This window comes from Leptodactylus fuscus, chromosome 10, assembly GCF_031893055.1.
Source record: "Leptodactylus fuscus isolate aLepFus1 chromosome 10, aLepFus1.hap2, whole genome shotgun sequence".
NCBI lineage: Eukaryota > Metazoa > Chordata > Amphibia > Anura > Leptodactylidae > Leptodactylus > Leptodactylus fuscus.
Genome location: NC_134274.1, coordinates 14516105 through 14537744, shown reverse-complemented (window position 1 = coordinate 14537744; position 21640 = coordinate 14516105).

Genomic DNA, 21640 nt, shown 5'->3' with positions numbered 1-21640 from the left:
CCCAGAAGTGGCAGGCCAAGAAAAATATCAGAAAGGCAGAGAAGAAGAATGGTGAGAACAGTCAAGGACAATCCACAGACCACCTCCAAAGAGCTGCAGCATCATCTTGCTGCAGATGGTGTCACTGTGCATCGGTCAACTATACAGCGCACTTTGCACAAATAGAAGCTGTATGGGAGAGTGATGAGAAAGAAGCCGTTTCTGCACGTACGCCACAAATAGAGTTGCCTGAGGTATGAAAAAGCACATTTGGAGAAGCCAACTTCATTTTGGAAACAAAGATTGAGTTGTCTGGTTATAAAAAAAGGCGTTATGCATGGCGTCCAAAAAGAAACAGCATTCCAAGAAAAACACATGCTACCCACTGTAAAATTTGGTGGAGGTTCCATCATGCTTTGGGGCTGTGTGGCCAATGCCGGCATCGGGAATCTTGTTAAAGTTGAGGGTCGCATGGATTCCACTCAGTATCAGCAGATTCTTGAGAATAATGTTCAAGAATCAGTGACAAAGTTGAAGTTACGCCGGGGATGGATATTTCAGCAAGACAATGATCCAAAACACCGCTCCAAATCCTCAGGCATTCATGCAGAGGAACAATTACAATGTTCTGGAATGGCCATCCCAGTCCCCAGACCTGAATATCATTGAACATCTGTGGGATGATTTGAAGCGGGCTGTCCATGCTCGGCCACCATCTAACTTAACTGAACTTGAATTGTTTGTCCAAAATACCTTTATCCAGGATCCAGGAACTGATTAAAAGCTACAGGAAGCGACTAGAGGCTGTTATCTTTGCAAAAGGAGGATCTACTAAATATTAATGTCACTTTTCTGTTGAGGTGCCCATACTTTTGCACCGGTCAAATTTTGGTTTAATGCATATTGCACATTTTCTGTTAGTACAATAAACCTCATTTCAATCCTGAAATATTACTGTGTCCATCAGTTATTAGATATATCAAACTGAAATGGCTGTTGCAAATACCAAAATATTTAGAACGAAAAATGATTAAGATTAATAGGGGTGCCCAAACTTTTTCATAGGACTGTAGATAGGTTAGTGTCACCGGAACCAGCATATCACCCCAGCCCTGCAGATAGATAGGTTAGTGTCACCAGACCCAGCATATCACCCCAGCCCTGCAGATAGATAGGTTACTGTCACCAGAACTCAGTATATCACCCCAGTCCTGCAGATAGATAGGTTACTGTCACCAGAACTCAGTATATCACCCCAGTCCTGCAGATAGATAGGTTAGTGTCACCAGAACTCAGTATATCACCCCAGCCCTGCAGATAGATAGGTTAGTGTCACCAGACCCAGCATATCACCCCAGCCCTGCAGATAGATAGGTTACTGTCACCAGAACTCAGTATATCACCCCAGTCCTGCAGATAGATAGGTTAGTGTCACCAGAACTCAGTATATCACCCCAGTCCTGCAGATAGATAGGTTAGTGTCACCAGAACTCAGTATATCACCCCAGTCCTGCAGATAGATAGGTTAGTGTCACCAGAACTCAGTATATCACCCCAGCCCTGCAGATAGATAGGTTAGTGTCACCAGACCCAGCATATCACCCCAGCCCTGCAGATAGATAGGTTACTGTCACCAGAACTCAGTATATCACCCCAGTCCTGCAGATAGATAGGTTAGTGTCACCAGAACTCAGTATATCACCCCAGTCCTGCAGATAGATAGGTTACTGTCACCAGAACCAGCATATCACCCCAGCCCTAACCTATATATCTGTGGGCTGAGTTGATATGCTGTCCTGGTGACACTAACCTATCTATCTGCAGGACTGGGGTGATTTGCTGGTTCTGATGGCCCTAACCTATCTATCCATGGTCTGTGTTGATATGCTGGGTTCTGTGGAAAAACTCTCCTTAAAGATTGAATAACTTTTTTCTGAATCAACCCATATTAAATGGACCCCACGGGCAAGTGATTGGTTCCAAATCAGCTCCAAATGGGGTTGATTCCTTATTCAATCTCGAATTTTAAGGTATTATAGCCGGAGACAACTGGTGAAGTCTCTTGTACTCTGCTGGACCAACAATGGATCAATGTCATCTATAGATAACTTGGTCATTTTTTAAATTATTAAATTTTACAAAAACACAAAAAATAATACCGATATCTCCACATGGAGTCCAAAATTTCCTTACAACCCCTCTACCCATTTACTCAGAAGTTCTGTCGGGAAAACACCTACATAACAGCCAGTCATTCTTTCCAACATTTGTGTTCTCCATCTGTCCAGGTCTATAGGGGTTGCGATCCCTTGCCAAAAACTGATGTCCGCGACCTTGTGACCAGCGGATTATCTGAATGGGTGCGAGTTATTAGTCTTATGGCTCTTGTATGCACTTTGCATTCGGACATGAATAACTTTCGTTCTTCCGTGACAGTAAAGGCAATAGAAAAATTCTCATGTGAAATCGTATTCTAATGATGGGACTAATTAACACATTTCTTTTCTACATAAATTAGGCTAATGGAAGCAGGTAATGAAGCAGTTAATTAACACTGACAAAACAGTCTTCTGCTGTATGAAAGGACATAGTACTGTATATGGCGGTATATGAAGTGGTTGACTATATGGGGAAAATGGCGCCCTTGGTGGTGCCAAAGTAGTATATATTTTGATTGATGAGTTAGTCCTTGTTCTAATCTTAAAGAGGTTGTATAAGAAAAAAAAATTACGGGAAACAGTGCCACCCTTGTCAATAGGATGTGTCTGGTATTGCTTTCAGTTGAGTAGGACTGGGCTTCGATACAATTCAAAGCAGTTAGACAATATTGGCAATGTTTTGGTTGGAAGAACCTATTTTATAATCTTATACAAGTGCTTTAATGAGGGTTTCTACATGGAGTCCTTAATAGGGTCCCTTCTTAACAACTCAGGTTTGGCCCACGACGTATGGACTAGATATTGGCCATGTTCCTGGAATGGACTCTGAGCCGGGACCTTGACTCCCGACATCAATTAGGAACTACTGTCTCTGTGCTGTACAGCATGGAAGCATTATAGATGACTATAGTGCATTAAGTCCAGGACCTAGCTCAGGGTTTGGTCCGGGAAATACGTCCAACATCCAATCCTTATCTCATGGACCAAACTCACTTGTGTGAAGCCAGCTTTACGAAGATATGCCGAAGGAAGATTTATACAAAACCCATTAAAGTAAGCCATTACTAATATCCTCCAATAACTAAAGCTATAGGAGGCTTTCTAAAGACATCTAAAAGGTTGTCCATAACACCAACGTTTGATTAAAGTTCTACATCCAGTGTCCATATACTTTAGATAGCTTGTGGCCAAATGTTATGTTCAGTTGGCAGCTTCTCCTACAAATCCCCATACACATGTATACTGAGTCTGGCCGATGGTGCAAGAGTGGAGAAATTGGAGGAAAACTGAAGAACAAAAAGACTGGAAATGTCGGAATTCAAAATGCCCAAAGCTGTCCCTAAAATCTGTGATCATAAAGACAAACTCAGACTATATGTTCACATGAACATCAAATAGAGAGGTCCTCTACTTGGGAATAGAGATGAGTGAACACTGTTCGGATCAGCCGTTCCGAACGGCACGCTCCCATAGATATGAATGGAAGCACCTGGCACGGCCACCGGCAAAGTGTACGTGCCAGTTGCTTCCATTCATTTCTATGGGAGCGTGCTGTTCGGAACGGCTGATCCGAACAGTGTTCGCTCATCTCTACTTGGGAACCTTCTCTATTATCCAGAACAGAAAGTCACCCTAGGGAACACGAGTCATCCTTGTACTATGTAATAGCCTCCAAGTAGTAACACATATCTGGCCATACAAGTCTTCCTCTGGTCTAATCAGCTGTTGGATGGGCACATAAAGAGTTGGACCCCATAAAACGTGTTACGAATTATATCAATGTGTTACGATACTGGTATACATGGCTGGAATCCGGTGGCCAGATGGGATAAGACAGGAGCAGATAGGTACTGAAGAGTAGTAGTCCGAGGTTTAGCTTGAAGTGAAGATCGCAAGAGTAATACAGCAATGGAGTAGAAACCGTCTGGGAAAGACATTTCTGAGGAGCAGGAGACTGGAACAAGTCACAATACTCGAGGCTGTACTGCCTCATGGGTGTAAATAGTCCCAAACAAAAAACAAGATGGCTTCACAGTGGTACAGATCGGTCATCTATAAGATGAACACAGCTGCCTCCAGTGGTGAGGAGTGGAAGTGCAACAATATTTAAGAGTGAGAAAACTAGTGGCCACTAGTGGTAGATGAGCAAAATACAAGATTCTAACACATTATTATTTTACCGTGGTACTTCGCTTATACTTTGGGGTCGAGAGATACCCCAGATATAACATAAACACTGAATCAAAACTGGGGGAAGACTCCCTGACCTGTCCGAACAAGTGGAGGAAAATTACATTTTTGAGAAAGTTTTTGACAACCTGAACAGAGCATTTTACCTCTTCGATGTCCTCACTTTTCTTTTTTTCACTCATCCTTTGTATTATTACTTCTGGGTAAATCTATTCTTGAAACGACAAAATAAATTGCGGTAAAAGGCGCCGTTGTCAAGGTTTGTTTTGTTCCTCTGTCAACGCAGTGTCGGTCAATGATCTTAGTCTCCCTGAGCCTAATAGACTTGAAGATGACTGGTTAACTCATACCTATGCCCGACCTTCAGCTTTATTGCTGTTATTTATGGCTCCGGCCATTGTGTGGGATTTTCCATCAATACAACAATAATAACTTTATCAGTATCCAAAAAGTAGTTGGGTATGAGCAATAATTGCCTCAAACAGCATCTTTGTAGCATCAATATAATTGCTGGTCAAAAAAAATAAATTTTCCAGGATGTAGTGCAAAATCAATACCTAATTTCATCCTTAGTATAACTTTTTAAATTATTTCTCCGGAGTAAATGGAGGCCGAGATGAATGGGCGTACGGGGCGCCCTACCAAGGATTCCCTTTTCTTCTCCAAATTTATAGTCTTGCCGCAACGTTAATTAAGTGAGCAGCGTTAGATGGAAAACAATTGTTGTTCCGTATATCATACGTGACGAAACGAGCTCTGTCATTATTATTCCGAATGGATTTTTCATGGCGCGTCGTGATAGTGTGCGAACCGGTAATAAAATCTACTTGTCTGACCGCGGCTTCTAGGCAATGAAAGTGAAATATTTTATCAATATTAAATAACAAAAACGTATACGCATATCCGAGTGATGGGAAGTTTTCAAGTTTCCTTTGTATTAAAAGATATGATACACAGACGTTGTAGGGTTTTTTTTAGGATTAGAGTATTAAAGAGGACCTGTCAACACCACTAACAATTCTAGTATATAGTATATGTTAATAGGTGCCGATTCCAGCACAGTTGGAATTTTTTTTCTAGCCCCCCACCATTCCTGAGCAACAAGAGCAGGTAGTTTTGGTGTCTAATGTGTTATTTAAGCTCTGTAATGTCAGGTCAGGAGTGTGATACAGAGCTCCAATCAGAGGCAGCCAGTGTCAGAGCACAAAATCACACCCCCTTGTCTGCTCCTGCCTGACACCGCCCTCCTGATAGTATAGAGACGAAATAGTACATCAGGCACCAAAACTAACATTGATTGCTCAGGAATGGTGAGGGCAACAGAAAATATACCAACTGTGCCAGATTCAGGAGAGCAGTGCCTAATAAATGTTGTTAAGAGCTGTGCTTGATGGAAGTAAAAGGACCTCTTTAATGGTCTGTCCTAATGATAGGCCATCAGTGGTTGATAGGTAGTTGGACCTGAGGACCACCACTGATCAGCACAATGAACTACTACTGATCAGCTTTCATATATTTAATTACATTTTTTTTTCTTTTCATCCAAAAAAGTGACAGAATTGCTGGCATAAATGTATGCAGGACCTGCACATATAAGGTCATATGATCATGTCTGTGCAGGTCCTAATACAGTCCAGAACAGATAAGGTCACATGATCATGTCTGTGCAGGTTCTGAAATTACAGAGCAGACAGTGTAAGCTGCAATGTAAATGTATATGGTCTGGTTTGAAGTCTTCATTAGTTTAGCCCTGAGAGAACCCAGGACAGGAAAGGAATAGTAACTATAAGAGTTTACTATGTTACCACACCTCTCCTAGGCATCTGCTTGTTATACTTTGAGATCTGAAGAAACCCTAGAGCAGGGGTGCTCACACTTTTTCAGCATGTGAGCTACTTTATAACATGACCAAGTCCAAAGATCGACTACCCACTTCTTGTGGGCGGGGCCGGGCGGGCCTGTGGGTGGGGTGGGGTGTGTCTGTGGGCAGGGCCAGGCGGAGCGTGAGAGCGGCAGACAGCGGCATTCTGTGGCCGCCCAAGGATCCCCGCTGTCTGCTTGTTCACAGCGCAGGCTGAGAGTTATCTCTGGACACTGGCAGGCTGGGGTTGCGGTAGCCCCGCCTGCCAGTGTCCTTAGATGACTCTCATCCTGTGCTGTGAACAAACAGCACCCCGGCCCCCTCCATCCCTAAGAGCGGGGGGCGCGTCATTCCCCGGAGCTGCTGCTGCCCGGCCTGCAAGTGTCCGGAGTGCTTGTTCACAGCGCAAGCTGAGAGTCGACTCTCAGCCTGCACTGTGAACAAGCAGACACAGGGGATCCCTGGCTGCATCCCGCGATCGACCCATATGTCCATCGCGATCGACCGGTAGATCGCGATCGACGTATTGGGCACCCCTGCCCTAGAGTATATTTATAGCATTCTGTCAGAGCAGCCCAGGGCCTTTGGTCTTCTTAACCTGCCATCACTACAAAGGAAGAACATTCCCTTTAAGTGTTGGGTGATACCAACACACTGTAGTATTTGCATTGCATAAAATATTCATTGTTTTATGATCCATTTTAATCCATGGAACCCTAGAATTATCTAGATAATTATGGAATATGGACAAATATAAATCTGAGCCATTTGTCATGTCTAACAATGACACTGGAAACAATTACGGTCTAAAGACCTCTGCCGGTAATGTATTCTGTTAGTAAACTAAATATATTTGTAACTGTTCTCATTATGCAAGAAAATCGCCGTCCGCGGCCAATAACAATTACCTAAGATTTGCCGTCATACTATTTAATCAATTACATAGAGACGTGCATACATTTGCATGTCTTAGCGTGTTATTTGGGGAAGGGGTTGAAAGGAATATGCCTTCCTCTTCTAAGGTTTCTTCCAATTGTTTGCAAGGAGCGACGGCATCATAAATTAGCATTAGGAATCCGTTAACGCCACCAATATATTCCAATAGTCTTCAAAGCAAATAACTAGAGAACGGAAAGGCAGAATGTGGATTAATGGACCTTAGTTTCAATAGTTTGCAATGAGCCATGGACGTAATGTAAACAGCGCATTGGATTTCGGGGCTGATTATTAAAATGCATGCGAGTGCGGTGCGGGCGCGGAGGTTTACGTCCCATCACAATTAATAAACTACTCAAAAAACAATTCTTGTGCTTTGAAATTTTTTTCTGCTCAGTAAAAGAAATATAATTCCCCATTGTTACATTAGATCGGAGACGGGGTAATCTTATCAAGTACATTCGTTCTCCAGCCAAATAATGTTTGTACCTCGGCTTTATGGGCATTGCTGGATTGCTTTATTAGCATTTCAATTTGCATTAGAGTAAATTGTAGATACATTTATTCCTTCTTAAAGAGGAACTCTTATTGGATTATGTGATTGCTGGTTAGTTCCATTCCAGCATTTGGATACCTCCCAACAGGACGGAGAGACGGATGTGTCAAGGTAAATTTGTGTATGATACGTCACGCCTCTAACACCACCCATGCCCCCTTTGACTTTGCACAATTCTGTTCAGTTCCTTTGTGATCCTACACAGTATAAGGATCCCTACTGTGGTCCCCATAAGATGGCCCCATGTGGTATCATGCCTTACGATAGTTTCAAACTAGTATTCGGGTTTCTGTTCTTCGGGTCCACTTGGGGACATGAAGAACGGAAACCCAATCCAGTTAAAGAAGACCTTTCATGTCCTCAGGCACATGTGGTTTTATACACCGGTAGAAAGTCGATAGTGTGCTGAATTCCAAGGTGCAAGAGATATCGGTGCCGTTACCGATGCCTCCCCACTGTCAGAAGGGCATTCATGATAGTCTAACTGGGCTGTGAGGAACGACCCCGCCCCCCGATAGTACTCGTCCATAGCTCTGTACTGTCAGAGGGGGCATACCTTATTGCCCAGCTATGCCGCTAATCTGTAAAGAACACCCCCAGTACTAATCTATAGACGAGTACAGTCAGGAGGGACGTTCCTCACAGCAACTATGACCCTTTGTATCATTCAAATACAAATACAAATGTGCTTTATTAGCATTGCCAAAGAATAAGACATTTGGTGTTGCCAAAGCAAAAAAGAGGTTGGGGGTGGTGAAGGGGGGTGAGTACGGGGTCCATGGGTTGGGGGTTTGAGTGTCCTTAGACTTTCGTTGCTCTTGTTTGGGGAGTGTGGGTATCAGTGAGTATGGTGTAGGCAGGTGATGGGGGGGCTTAGTGGTCTTTTGGGTGGTGGGTGGGGGGTTTAATATTCCATGGGGGATGGGTGGGACACTGGTGCTGGAACACTCGTTAGTTTAGAACAGTGGGGGCTAGAGGAAAAATTACAACTACACCAAAATTAGTAGAGGAGTAAACTTACATATAATGAGCTACATCTCTAACCCCACCCCTATTTACACCACCCAATTCCATCCAGTCTCTTTGTTATCCAATACAGTATAATGCCCTTTTAGCATCTTACACAAAGTATAGTGCCCCCCTTAGTGCCCCATGCCAAGTTATCACTGTTAGCAATATTTAAAGGGGCCCTTTTGCCACTTTTACCAAATTTTTGCGCCTTCAATAGGCAGCTCTCAACTGTTTCAGACAAAGTATGCTAATCAGACTCGCTACTGTCCTAGTCGAGCAGACAGATTGGGACCACCCACCTGACAGTAGAGAGCTTCATTAGTGGGTCTGTAACTGACTCCTCTAGGACAGTGGGGGCTAGAGAAAAAATTCCAACAGTGCCAAAATAATTGGAGCAATAAAGAGCAACACAAGGCAGCAAACTTACATATGACATGAGCCACACCTCTAACCCCACCCATTCCCCCATTTTCCCTTTCTATTTACAGCCAATCTCTTTGTGACCCCACACAGTATAATGCCCCGTTAGTAGCCCCTACAAAGTATAGTGCTCCCTTCCACCAACTCCAACACTGCATCATTCAATAGGCACCGCTTCATTGTTTCTGGTGCAGTTGGAATTCGTTTTTCCGAGGACAGTGGTGGCACTTGGACATTATGAGGACATGTTGGACAACACCAGAGATGTCCTGAGAAGTTCTGATGGTGGTTTGGGAATTAAATCGAGCAGGTAGGTTCCCATTAAGAACTGTCCTCCTATACTGGAAAAGTTGTGCACCCCAAACGTTTGGCTGTACCTGTTATTTCATTGCGACCACAGTGCTATGTTGTCATGTGTGACATGTGCTTGAAAGTTTGTGAACCCAGATATGTAGTATTGGATCATTTTCTTCCAAAAAGACATGACCAAGTCTTATGTTGTTGATACATTTTGGTTTTATTTATCCACATTTAGGACTTGTGTGAAAATCTGATGTAGTTTTAGTTCAAATTTATGCAGAAATATAGAAAATTCGGAAGGATTCACAAACTTTCAAGCTCCAGTGTACTTACCTATCTGGATATACTTTATGTATGTTGTGTTTATGTTCATTTTACCTTTGCTGCATTTTCGCCTTAGGCAGGGAATCGGCAGGATTCTCTCCTGGACTTTGAATAAAACATAGGTCAAAAAAAGAATATTTCACTTTCCCGTCTTTGTTTCCGCTGCTCAGTACTGATCTCGCGGGTCTTATATACAGCCTTGTCATCTTAGTCCTCCCTATAGTGATGAGTGATCCCTGGTGGTCTGAGGCAGTGAAGGGATTAAAGGGGTTCCCCGAGACTGAATATCAATGGGCTATGCCTAGCATTGATTATTAATATCAAATAGGTGGGGGTCTGACATCCGGCACCTCCATCAATCATCTGTCTGGAGTGAATGGAGTCCATTTACCTGTCCCAACAGGAGTGTGATATAGGGGTCATTCAGAGCCTTATATAAATACCACCACCCTGTCTGTAAAGTGTTATTGTCCTAACTTATCTTCCTTCTCTTCTAGAATGGAATTGTAGTAATCGCCACAAGGACATTAGAGCTCCCATTCAAAATTTACCTTCCTTTTATCCTCCAATGACCCCGACATGACTCTGCTCCCTCTGTCCCAGTCTATGCAACAAAGCAGAAATTTGTAGATAGCAGGAAATATCTACTTTTTGCTCCAGTTGTTGGAAGTCCAACTCTCCACAGGATTGATACAATAGGTCATCGATTAATGATCTGTTAGGGTCCAATACATGGACCCTGCACAGATCAGCTTTTGCAGCAGCTTCTGGATTGCCAGAGGCTGCTAGTGGACCTGCAGCGATTGCAATACCACAGAAGCACCACTAATCGTATTATCTGTACTAACTATGCAATGTTCCAGTGGACGGGGCCGCTGTGCTGCTTCTATTTCTGGTGAAACTCACAATCCCTGTGCACTATTATTTGGGACTGGAGAATCCCTTTAAGATCATGCTGCTTCTTGGGCTACTTTTTAGTTCAGTCCCATAAAGCCACATCTGACTACAGCTTAGATAGAGTGCTGATGTGATAAGAGTCTTGGACTAGGGTAGTGGTTGCTTTGTTTTCACTACTCACCAAGCACAGGTTGGGTCACAATTTTGTCAGAGTCTCCATCATAGAGTCCAAAGAAAATCTACAGGGGAAAAAAGTCCTGCACGGAGGACGTTTTTCTCCACTGCTTTCAGCTTCAAAATAATGAACACCTTATAGTCAGGCTAGAGCCAGGGTAAGTTTGACCCCGCAACAGCGCTATCCTTTATATAGTGGTTATACTAGGTATTGCAGCTCAGCCCCATTCTCTTGAATAGGACTGAACTTCAGAATGGCCAAACAACTATGGACATGTCGTCACTGGTCTGAGAAGAAGAAGTGGAGCGAAGTATCAAGGCACCCATAGTGCTGGAAAACCTCAGGTAGGCAGACCACAATGACAATAAAGTACAAGAATAATCAGAAAAATCAGATTATTAGGTAACGACCTCACATATAACGAGGCACAAGAGCCTTACTAAGGAAAAGACTGGAGGATCATAACACTAAGACCGCTCGGCACACGTCCAGCAGATAATCGTGTTGGTATCCATATCCCGAAAGCTACGACTAGTGACACGTCTGTAATGGCCGATACCGGGATCACAGGACAAAAGTCTTTCTCATTTTGCAGATTCTTCTGCACGGGGTTTTAGGAACGCCATGTGTTCTCTGTGACTGACGGGTTTATTTCCGACAGCTGCATCTGCAAGTGGCGATAACCAGACACAAACACTCCCCATCAGTATCCGCACTACAAATGGCCGTGTCCTATTCACAATCTCCCGCGCCATTAATACTCTCATTATCTTAAGTCAAGGTAAACATCTGGTTAATGTGGTTTGGCGTCGGCTATCTGTCATACTAATGGCGCGGCCGCGCTCTGAAGTTTTAATTACTCACTTCTAGTTCCTTTCTCCGAAAATGACTGAATTAGAAGATTCTCCTGCAGTTTTTCATGGAATTTTAACACAACTACAGGATTTGTGTTCCAGATTATCGGTGGCCCAAAGAGATGAGGATCGGTAGCCTGGCTAACCATAAAAGGTGGAGAAGAGCAAACCAGTGTGTAAGGGGCAGGTGATGACATTTCCAAAAATGTTAGGTTTGGCCAAAATTGAGATTTTTGGATTTCACCCAATACACTGACATTTACTATTGGTAGTAGATCATTCTTCAGCTTTGTTGTGTAGACTGGGGCAGGTTCAGTAGAGTCATCTCAGTATCATTGGTTCTAGGTGGTTATATGATTTGTATAGTTTGTGGAGGAAATTTTAGACATATGATGGCAGTCTTATTTTAGACATAGTATTTCGCAGGGGTGTAATTTACAGTTCCTTGGCCCCAGTACAAAATTTGTAATACGGCTCACTCCTACTTTGTGCCATATAGGATAGTGGTATATTTTATGTGCCATAGAGATTTCTGACCCCCCACCCCTTTCCTACCACCACCACCTCTGCACTCTCTATAGCTGCGCCCTCTATGGCAGTATTATTTTGTGGACAATACAGTATATGGCAGTATTCTGTGGGTACTAGATGGCAGAGTTATTTGTATGCTGCATATAGGTAATTTTAGACATTGTATGGCAGTATTATTTGGTCACTGGCATGGTGTTGACGATATATAACCGTATTAGGTAGACTAGATGGCAGTATTATTTGAATGCTGTATTACAGTATTACTTAGGCATTGTATTATGGTATTATTTAGGCACTGTATTACAGTATTATTTAGGCATTGTATTAGTATTATTTAGGCACAGTATTACGGTATTATTTAGGCACAGTATTACGGTATTATTTAGGCACAGTATTATAGTATTATTTAGGCACTGTAATACAGTATTATTTAGGCATTGTATTATGGTATTATTTAGGCATTGTATTATGGTATTATTTAGGCACTGTATTATGGTATTATTTAGGCACTGTATTACAGTATTATTTAGGCATTGTATTAGTATTATTTAGGCACAGTATTACGGTATTATTTAGGCACAGTATTATAGTATTATTTAGGCATTGTATTATAGCAGGGGTAGGGAACGTACGGCTCTCCAGCTGTTGCAAAACTACAACTCCCAGCATGCATACTTGCTCTGCTGTTCTGGAAACTCCCATGGAAGTGAATGGAGCATGCTGGGAGTTGTAGTTTCACAGCAGCTGGAGAGCCAAAGGTTCCCTACCCCTGCATTATAGCATTATTTAGGCACTGTATTATGGTATTATTTAAGCACTGTATTATGGTATTATTTAAGCATAGTATTAGTATTATTTAGGCACAGTATTACGGTATTATTTAGGCACTGTATTATGGTATTATTTAAGCATAGTATTAGTATTATTTAGGCACAGTATTACGGTATTATTTAGGCACTGTATTATGGTATTATTTAAGCATAGTATTAGTATTATTTAGGCACTGTATTATGGTATTATTTAGGCATTGTATTACGGTATTATTTAGGCACTCTATTATAGTATTATTTAGGCACAATATTACGGTATTATTTTATTTATTTAGATTTTGAAAGGACATAGTAGAAAGAAAAATTGACATGAAGAGTGAGTTCTTTGTTGCCACATTTTCTATAAAATCAGTCCTTTTCCTATTCCTTTCATAACTTGTGTATTTCTACAGAAAATAACTTTGCTTCACAAATGAGGCATCAGAGATTTAGTCAATTTAGTTCTGCACCATGTGAATCCACGCATATACATATAAAGAAACATAGTTAAAAATCTTAGCACTATAAACCGTTCTCTAGTAACAGTCCCATAGGAAGACATTTTGTACACATTGAAGACAATAGGGTGGGGGGAGCTGAAATTTTGACAATGTAACCCCCCCCCCCCCCTTCCCCCCCAGTGCTCGAGTTGTTTGTTAGAACATGGTCCTGTTGATGTTCTTATAATCTGTCTGACCGGAGGTGAAGGAACGCCGGAACAAAGTACATTGAAATGATTTGAAGTGAAAAGAAAGGAACTGAGACAAAGAATAAAATGTCTCGTACTGGAAATCTTACAAAATATATGAAATAAGAAAATTCTAACAATACTGAGATATCACAAACCTGGGCAATGTATTGTTATGGCACAGACGGGAGTCACTGTCAAAGAATACACCTGCAACAAAAACCAAATCACAGGGGTAGCTTGGGGGGGGGGGGGGTTAACACTGTTTGAATCTATTAAATTTTAGTAGAAAATGTAATAAATTATATAAGGACTGGTTTCTAAAGTCACAGGCCCCTAAACATAGGCCATGTAGCTACTACATTACGTTATTCACTCCCCTCTTCTTCATTAATAGGATTAGAAAAAGCAAACCAAATCTGTTCAGCTATTCCAAAGATATAAGCCCTCTAGGTGTTGATGAATATTAGGGTTTACTAGCCAAGTGGGCGGTAACACCGCATGACATACAACAGAGAATACCCTCCTCCCACTTGGCTACTATATCCTGATTGGCATCAACACTACAGGGCTTATATCTTTGGAATGGCTGAACAGATATGGATAAACAAAATGTCAAAATGCTCAGAGTGACAGCGCCAATTATAATATATGTGCCATTGAGCTTTTTATAACTGGTGACAAGTCCTCTTTAAGTATAGTCCTCTAAGTATAGCTTACAGTACTATGTAGAAAAATAGGACTACTCCTAATGGATGCAAAATGAACTTAAGATAAGGCCCCATATAGAAAGATGCAGCAAAAACCATGGTGGAAACACATTGTTTTTGTTTTTTTTCCTCTGTGGTCATTCTGCCCCTATTATACCTCGGATTTCCGCTGGCATAATTGATGTTACGATTTTCAAAAATTTCAAAAATTGCAATTTCACCTACAAGATGTACAATATATATATAACTATGATGATATATAAAAATAATATGCTTTGTAAACTTATTGCACAATTCTCTAAAAACTTTTTGAAAAAAATTCCAATTTCGAATCTTACGCAGGCGAATCTCCGATTTCTTGCTAGATTTCTCCGACTCTTTCACCTTGACATATCTCAGGTATTTGCTAATTCTCTTTAGCAATTTCTATTTTGTAGCAAATTAATCCCATTAAACTCCGAGCCGTCCTGTTGCCAACCTCGTTTCTGGTCTGTCGCCGTCTTGCGCTTTTGTTTGTTTTTCGCCGCCTGAAAATTTGAAAAAGCAGTGGCCCATGATGGCGGTGACGGTAATCCTCTTGTATTGCTTTTTAATTAGGAAAATGCATAATTTGTACGGGTGAGCGTGCCAGTTCATTTCATAGCGTTGTAAAGATGGCGGGACCTCTTCCAAGGTGATAATTTTTTTTTAGAAATGTCAATGCAACAACCTTGTAAACAAAACTGGTTACGTACGGATCATTTACTCAATACATCCTTAAAGGGGATGTCCATGAAAATGGTAAAGACCAAATAATTTCTGTTATCATTATGTCCAATCTGGGAAATCTTATGTCAGCTTAATGGACTTAACTTAAAGCTGGGACATTCACCTGCATCGATACATTGTAACAAATTATCAGGAGAAGGATTTGTACCGCTACTATGTATACTGAATACAATGGTAGCCAACCCTAAATTGATGAAAAATAAAAATGTGCATCCCAGTACAACAATAGGCACTTAGAGATAGAGTATAGGCCCATATCAGTCTATGAGGGGCCTCCACCGATCAGCTGTTTAAAGAGGCTAGGGTTTCTTCACTTGTGTAGTGTCTGTGCTTGGTGTTGCAGCTCAGCCCATTCACTTGAGTAGGAATGATCTGCGATTAAACCACGTGATCAATGAATGTGATGTCACATGGCCCGTGAAATGGATGTGGCACTCAGGGAGTACCAATGAAGCTTCATACAGTTGGTCCATGGAGGTATGAAATGTTAGACCACCAAGGACCTCCAATTTATGACCTATCCTAGCAAAATATCACCAAATAATAAGTTCCAGAAAGCCCATTTATTATCCATTTGTAGAACATATTGGGGCACATTTATTATGCCTTCAGTATTCAAGGCTTAAAAAGTCAAAAAAAATTTGGGTAATCTCTACCTTCCCCACTTTCATAAAAAGGGGGCATTGCAAAGGCGTGCAACCATTGGCCACACCAGATTTATCATAGATGCTAGAAATCTAAATCTACAGATAAGAGCTGACATAGATTTCTGTGTGGGAATTTGGTCTGGTACATGGTTCCTACTCATAAATGAGACCAACCCTCCACCATCCACTTGGTCCAATAGACTGTTCCTACTCATAAATAAGACATACCCTCCACCATCCACTTGGTTTGGTAGACTGTTCCTAGTCATAAATGAGACCAACCCTCCACCATCCACTTGGTCCAGTAGACTGTTCCTACTCATAAATAAGACATACTCTCCACTGTCCACTTGGTTTGGTAGACTGTTCCTAGTCATAAATGAGACATACCCTCCACCATCCACTTTGTCCAGTAGACTGTTTCTACTCATAAATAAGACATACCCTCCACTATCCACTTGGTTTGGTAGACTGTTCTTAGTCATAAATGAGACCAACCCTCCACCATCCACTTGGTTCAGTAGACTGTTCCTACTCATAAATAAGACACACCCTCCACTGTCTCAGACATTACAAAGGTTGGCATTGATCACACCCTTTTCCATCAACCTCCCCGCTTCTAGCTTTACGGACATTCCTCTAAGACTTGTAACTAATCTTTGGCCAAGTATAGTTCTTCGTTGCTCTTCATAGACATTCCGAAGATCTTCCCATCCATTCAGTTTCTATAACCGTTGCTGACATCTATAGCCATATTCATTTCCACAAGCCTTAAACAATGCAAAAAAGGTATCAAATTATGGCTGAACTTGTCATGTCTGTAATTATAAAGATAATTAGCCTTCTACAAGATGCATGGCGGAACTGGAGGGCATTGACAGTCTAACACAGTCATCAGGCGCTTCTGCAGTCTTCTTGCTCCCGTCATCGTCTCGGGCTCCCATGTGCCGCATGGCCATGAATTCAGAATCATTTCTGAAAACAATTTCTATCCCCGAGCTCCCTTTTCTAGAAAATGAGGCTTAAGTAACCTGAATAGAATAATGTAATGCTGGAATCCTCATTGCGGTTGCATGACACAATTATAATTTTAATGTTTAACAAGGTTTCATCTGCTAATGAGTAGCGATCCGCCGCGCCGTTCCCAGATACTATGTATTTTGTAGCCTTGTTTGTTGTGCCTTCAGAATGGAGAAGTAAGCGATTTCGGTTGATGGGGACATAAGGGAGAAGGGATTCATTTGCGGGAATGTAGACAATTATTGTTAATGGGAGATGCGATGCATTGAAGATGTACCTTTTAACATTCTCATTGAAATTCAGAGCTAAAATGCTTCTCTTGCCATATAGATTAAACCGCACTCCGGCTCGCCCTGCACTTTGTGGTTGATGGCGGCGGAATTATGTATGGACCTTATATCGCACTGTATCAAGGCGTTCAATTTGTCGGCCTTTCCAGATGCACATGAGAGCCAGAGCCTTGTTTTCAATTAGAAATTCATTGGAAACAAAATATTCTATCTTGATGTGACTTTTACCGTCTCCGGTTTATCTTACCTATTAGGGAAAATAATTGCAAGGATATGAGCCCGGAGTAATAGGACAAAGCATGACGAATGGCAGCAAACCATATTGTAGAATGTACATATTATATCAGATTTATTGGGAGGATTATCATTGTAACTTTATTATTATTTATGTTTTTTATGATTTTTATTGCTTATTAAAAGTAGATAAATGGAGACTATGGAGGCCATTCTTAAAGAGCCTATTAGTAAGTGTCGGGAAAGTAGCTCAGTAGAACCAATGGTGCAGACACAACCAGTCAGTCAGAGACAGAGGCACAATATCTGGTGCAAACCAGTTTAGTTGAAAAAATATCAAAAATAAATAAACCTTCACTTTAGGTACAAAAACTTCAAACAAAACCCTTCTCGTCCGAGCACTAACTAAACAGGAAAACGCTAACTATACGTGTGGCTTACTACCAACCACACAAACAAAACAACACACTTAGGTCTCACCGATGTCTCAGTATTTCAGGACAGACCCAGGTGCCTGCTCTCGCTCCTAGTATCTGCCCTGAAGTACAGGCTCTGCAGCCTGTTATGGCCCAGTAATGAGCCACTGGACCACACATACGTCCGAAACCTGGGGAAGATATCAACGTCTGCCTGTCTCCTTCTCACAGTAGCTAATTCAGGTTCCTTATTTGTTAGGCAGGGAACAAGGAGAGGGAGATTTATCATGCCTTGTATACTAGTTTTATGTCATACAAGGAAGCAAAATGTAGAAAAGGTTTTTTTTGCAAAAATGTGACTTTTTCACTTTGGTGCCAAAGGATCAGGGTCAGATTTATGATACTTTACGCTAGTTGACTTCTTTGTGTCCTCGTAAACGAGGCGTAACGTCTTTCGTAAATGTGTCCCAAACAGTGTCTTATGATATGAGTATTCAATGACCCTTATGGGAGAAGGTAATTACATAACAAGGAAGTATCAATACCCAATTTACACCACATCTGATTGAGCTAAAGTTTCACTGTTGGTGTAAAGTTAGTGGTGTAATAAAAGTGATGTTCTATTAGTCTGTGAATCTTTAGTTCAGTTTGATCTGGTGTAAATTGGGTATTGATTTGCCTGTTTTGGGGCAATATAGTTGCTTGTTACAGCCTTGAAGTCCCAGCTCATCTATAGAGTTCAGAAATAGCATATTGGTTTCAATGGACACACTGTAGTTCATCATTTCTCCTGTGGTGGCGCTGGAGAGGAATTGAACACCTGGGTTTCTATACAGATTATAGTTGTTGCGGGTCCAACAAGAAGATATGAGCTCAATGGCATTAGACACATATGGATTGTAAAAAGAGGACAAACTCATTAAAGGGATTGTCTGGAACTCGCTGCAGACTCTAAACTACTTACCCAGCACAGCATCATAAATGGAATAGTGGTTATCAGGATCAGTTTGTTTTTAATTACCAAAGACAAATAATATGGAAAATACTAAAAAACTCATATAAAGTGATCTGGTAAATCGCACGATATTTCAGCTCCACCAACTAGATAGTTCAAGCCCCTCTTACTGACTCAATGGTTTTAGCCAGGAGTGGACACAGACAGCTAAGGGCCCCTGTGCAAGAACATCTATGGGCCCCTTGTTTTCTAATATCTCAGCATAGAGCTTCCTCTTTATGTCTCTCTAATAATCCACCATGAAGTTCATTAGCAGAGACATTAACTCGCAATCTAAGACACAATACAAGGCATCTATTAAAATAATAGGCCCCCCTTGGCCACTGTGTAGCTGCACACATAGCACAATAGGGAAAAGTTAATCCCTCAACCCTCCCATAACTGTAGTGGTAGATACAGCATATACCACATAGATCTATGAAATAACGTGTAGATATTTCATATACAGTATGTATAATGTCATTCAACTAAAGCCATAATGTAATGGGAATTACCTTCCAAAGGATCTCCCAAAACTATTAATGGAAATACATATAACTCTTTAGTAGAGTTTCCAGTACAGAGCTCAGAGTGGGATTTTCTCCAGTCATTTATGGCCCGGTGTTACAGCTCTGTCTATATATATATATGAAAATAATAGTTATAAATGTCGACAGAACCGCTAGACTGCAAGACACTGCAGTGAGGTCCACAGGCCCCAGGGGGGCAGCCGTGTGTCTGAAATGCAAACCACCGGTTAACTACACTGGCAGTGGTGTTTGTGCGGTTCTAGTGTGAACAAACTGCAACAAACTCTCACCAGTTAACTTCACTGGGAAAGTGCACCTGTGTAAGGCTGCTGGACGAAACCAAATGAATCCTAACATTAGTCTTCTGCGAACTTTCAGCAGAGAGATAGACTCTAGCACATGCTACACGGGGAAGGCTGCCAGAGGTTAAACGTCACCCATGGTCAGAAACATAAAGGACTCCACAACAGCTTGGAGCTACAATGTAAATGGACAGTTCAATAGGCTATTCAGGTCCCCAGCGGCAGTGCCAAGGAATGCTATCCTAGATGCCTAATCAGACAACCTGCCTCACTGGAATCTAGCCCTGACCTCCTGTCTCAAAGTTATTTAGTCAAAGTGTGAACGCCCGGCGGGCGTCGGCTCACACTATAAAAAGGCTAGTCCCCACCCACAGGGTGGTGGCCATAACTTCACTGAACATGCTCAGTATGGGCAAAATGGAATTTAGTATCCAAGTGGCTCCAACAGGTCCGAGCATGCACAGTAGGGAGAGAATGAGACAACCTCTGAGCGCCTCCAAAAGGTCCGAGCATGCTCAGTAGGCAGAAAGCTTGACTTAGACTCCACACATCCCACTGCACGACGCCAAGAACTGGGTTGACCCACAGGTGGTGCTGTGTGCTGGAAGGGAAACCTACGGGACTCCATCCTAACACCGGGTCACATGAATATACCGTATGTACTGTCAGGGCTCCTAGGAACTTAGCTATAAAACATAGTGTAGAACACTGTCAGGGCTCCTACTAGGAACCTATCTATAATACATAGTGTATGACACAGTCAGGGCTCCTAGGAGCCTATCTATAAAACATAGTGTATGACACTGTCAGGGCTCCTAGGAACCTATTTATAAAACATAGTGTAGAACACTGTCAGGGCTCCTAGGAACCTATCTATAAAACATAGTGTATAACACTGTCAGGGCTCCTAGGAACCTATCTATAAAACATAGTGTATAACACTGTCAGGGCTCCTAGGAACCTATCTATAAAACATAGTGTAGAACACTGTCAGGGCTCCTAGGAACCTATCTATAAAACATAGTGTATAACACTGTCAGGGCTCCTAGGAACCTATCTATAAAACATAGTATAGAACACTGTCAGGGCTCCTAGGAACCTATCTATAAAACATAGTATAGAACACTGTCAGGGCTCCTAGGAACCTACCACTACCGTTTTTGTCTGGTGCTATTTCTCCACCTACTCTTTGACATCTGGTGCTCTCCTGTGACATCATGTGTCCAGGGTCACTGTTGATGTCTGTAATTGGGTCTCAGCGGTGACAAGGGCATGCCGAGCCCATAAGAGTTAACAGAAGGTATGTCATTTTTTTAAAAAAATTGTCACCTCTCCTCCTAAAGAGACCCCAAAGTATAATGCAGTGGACACTTTAGTTGGCTTAGATAAGAAAAAAAAATTAAGGGACTGTATCACTAAGCCAACTCTGTGGATGTCTTATTTTCAGGATCAGTATGTGTCCTCCAGAGAAACCACCACAGATCAGAAGATGATGGCATATGTGAGACATATGTTATCACTCTATTCTGTCCTCCACCATTGGTATTGTTCTAGATTGGTACAGAAAAGTGATTGAGGGCATCAGATCTTCAAGAAAACACGCTCCGATCTCCTAGCTGCATATATAAAGCCTTCCCCATCACACTTTTATCATAGCCCCTTTAATCTTCTGCAATGTGAATTTCCCCTTAAATACCCACCCAGACTTTGAAGATATTCCATTTATGGTCTGAGGAACATCACATGAAAGTTTGTTATTAAGGATGAAGGCAGACATTGCAAGTAGGAAATATCAAAGGACCCAATGTAATTACTTAAGTCTGCAAAGGAAGGAGATTCTTAATTTTAATTAATTTGTAGACATCATTGCTTAAGAACAATTAATGTTTTTCATGCAGAAATTGGACATTTAGTTTTACCAATATTTTCTGGTAGCGTGCACACAAATACACCCTACTGGAGTTTGGTGGTTCCCAATGTGTATTAGAAACAGTCTTGTCTTCTTACAAATATTAATCTAGAATAAATGCAACTATTTA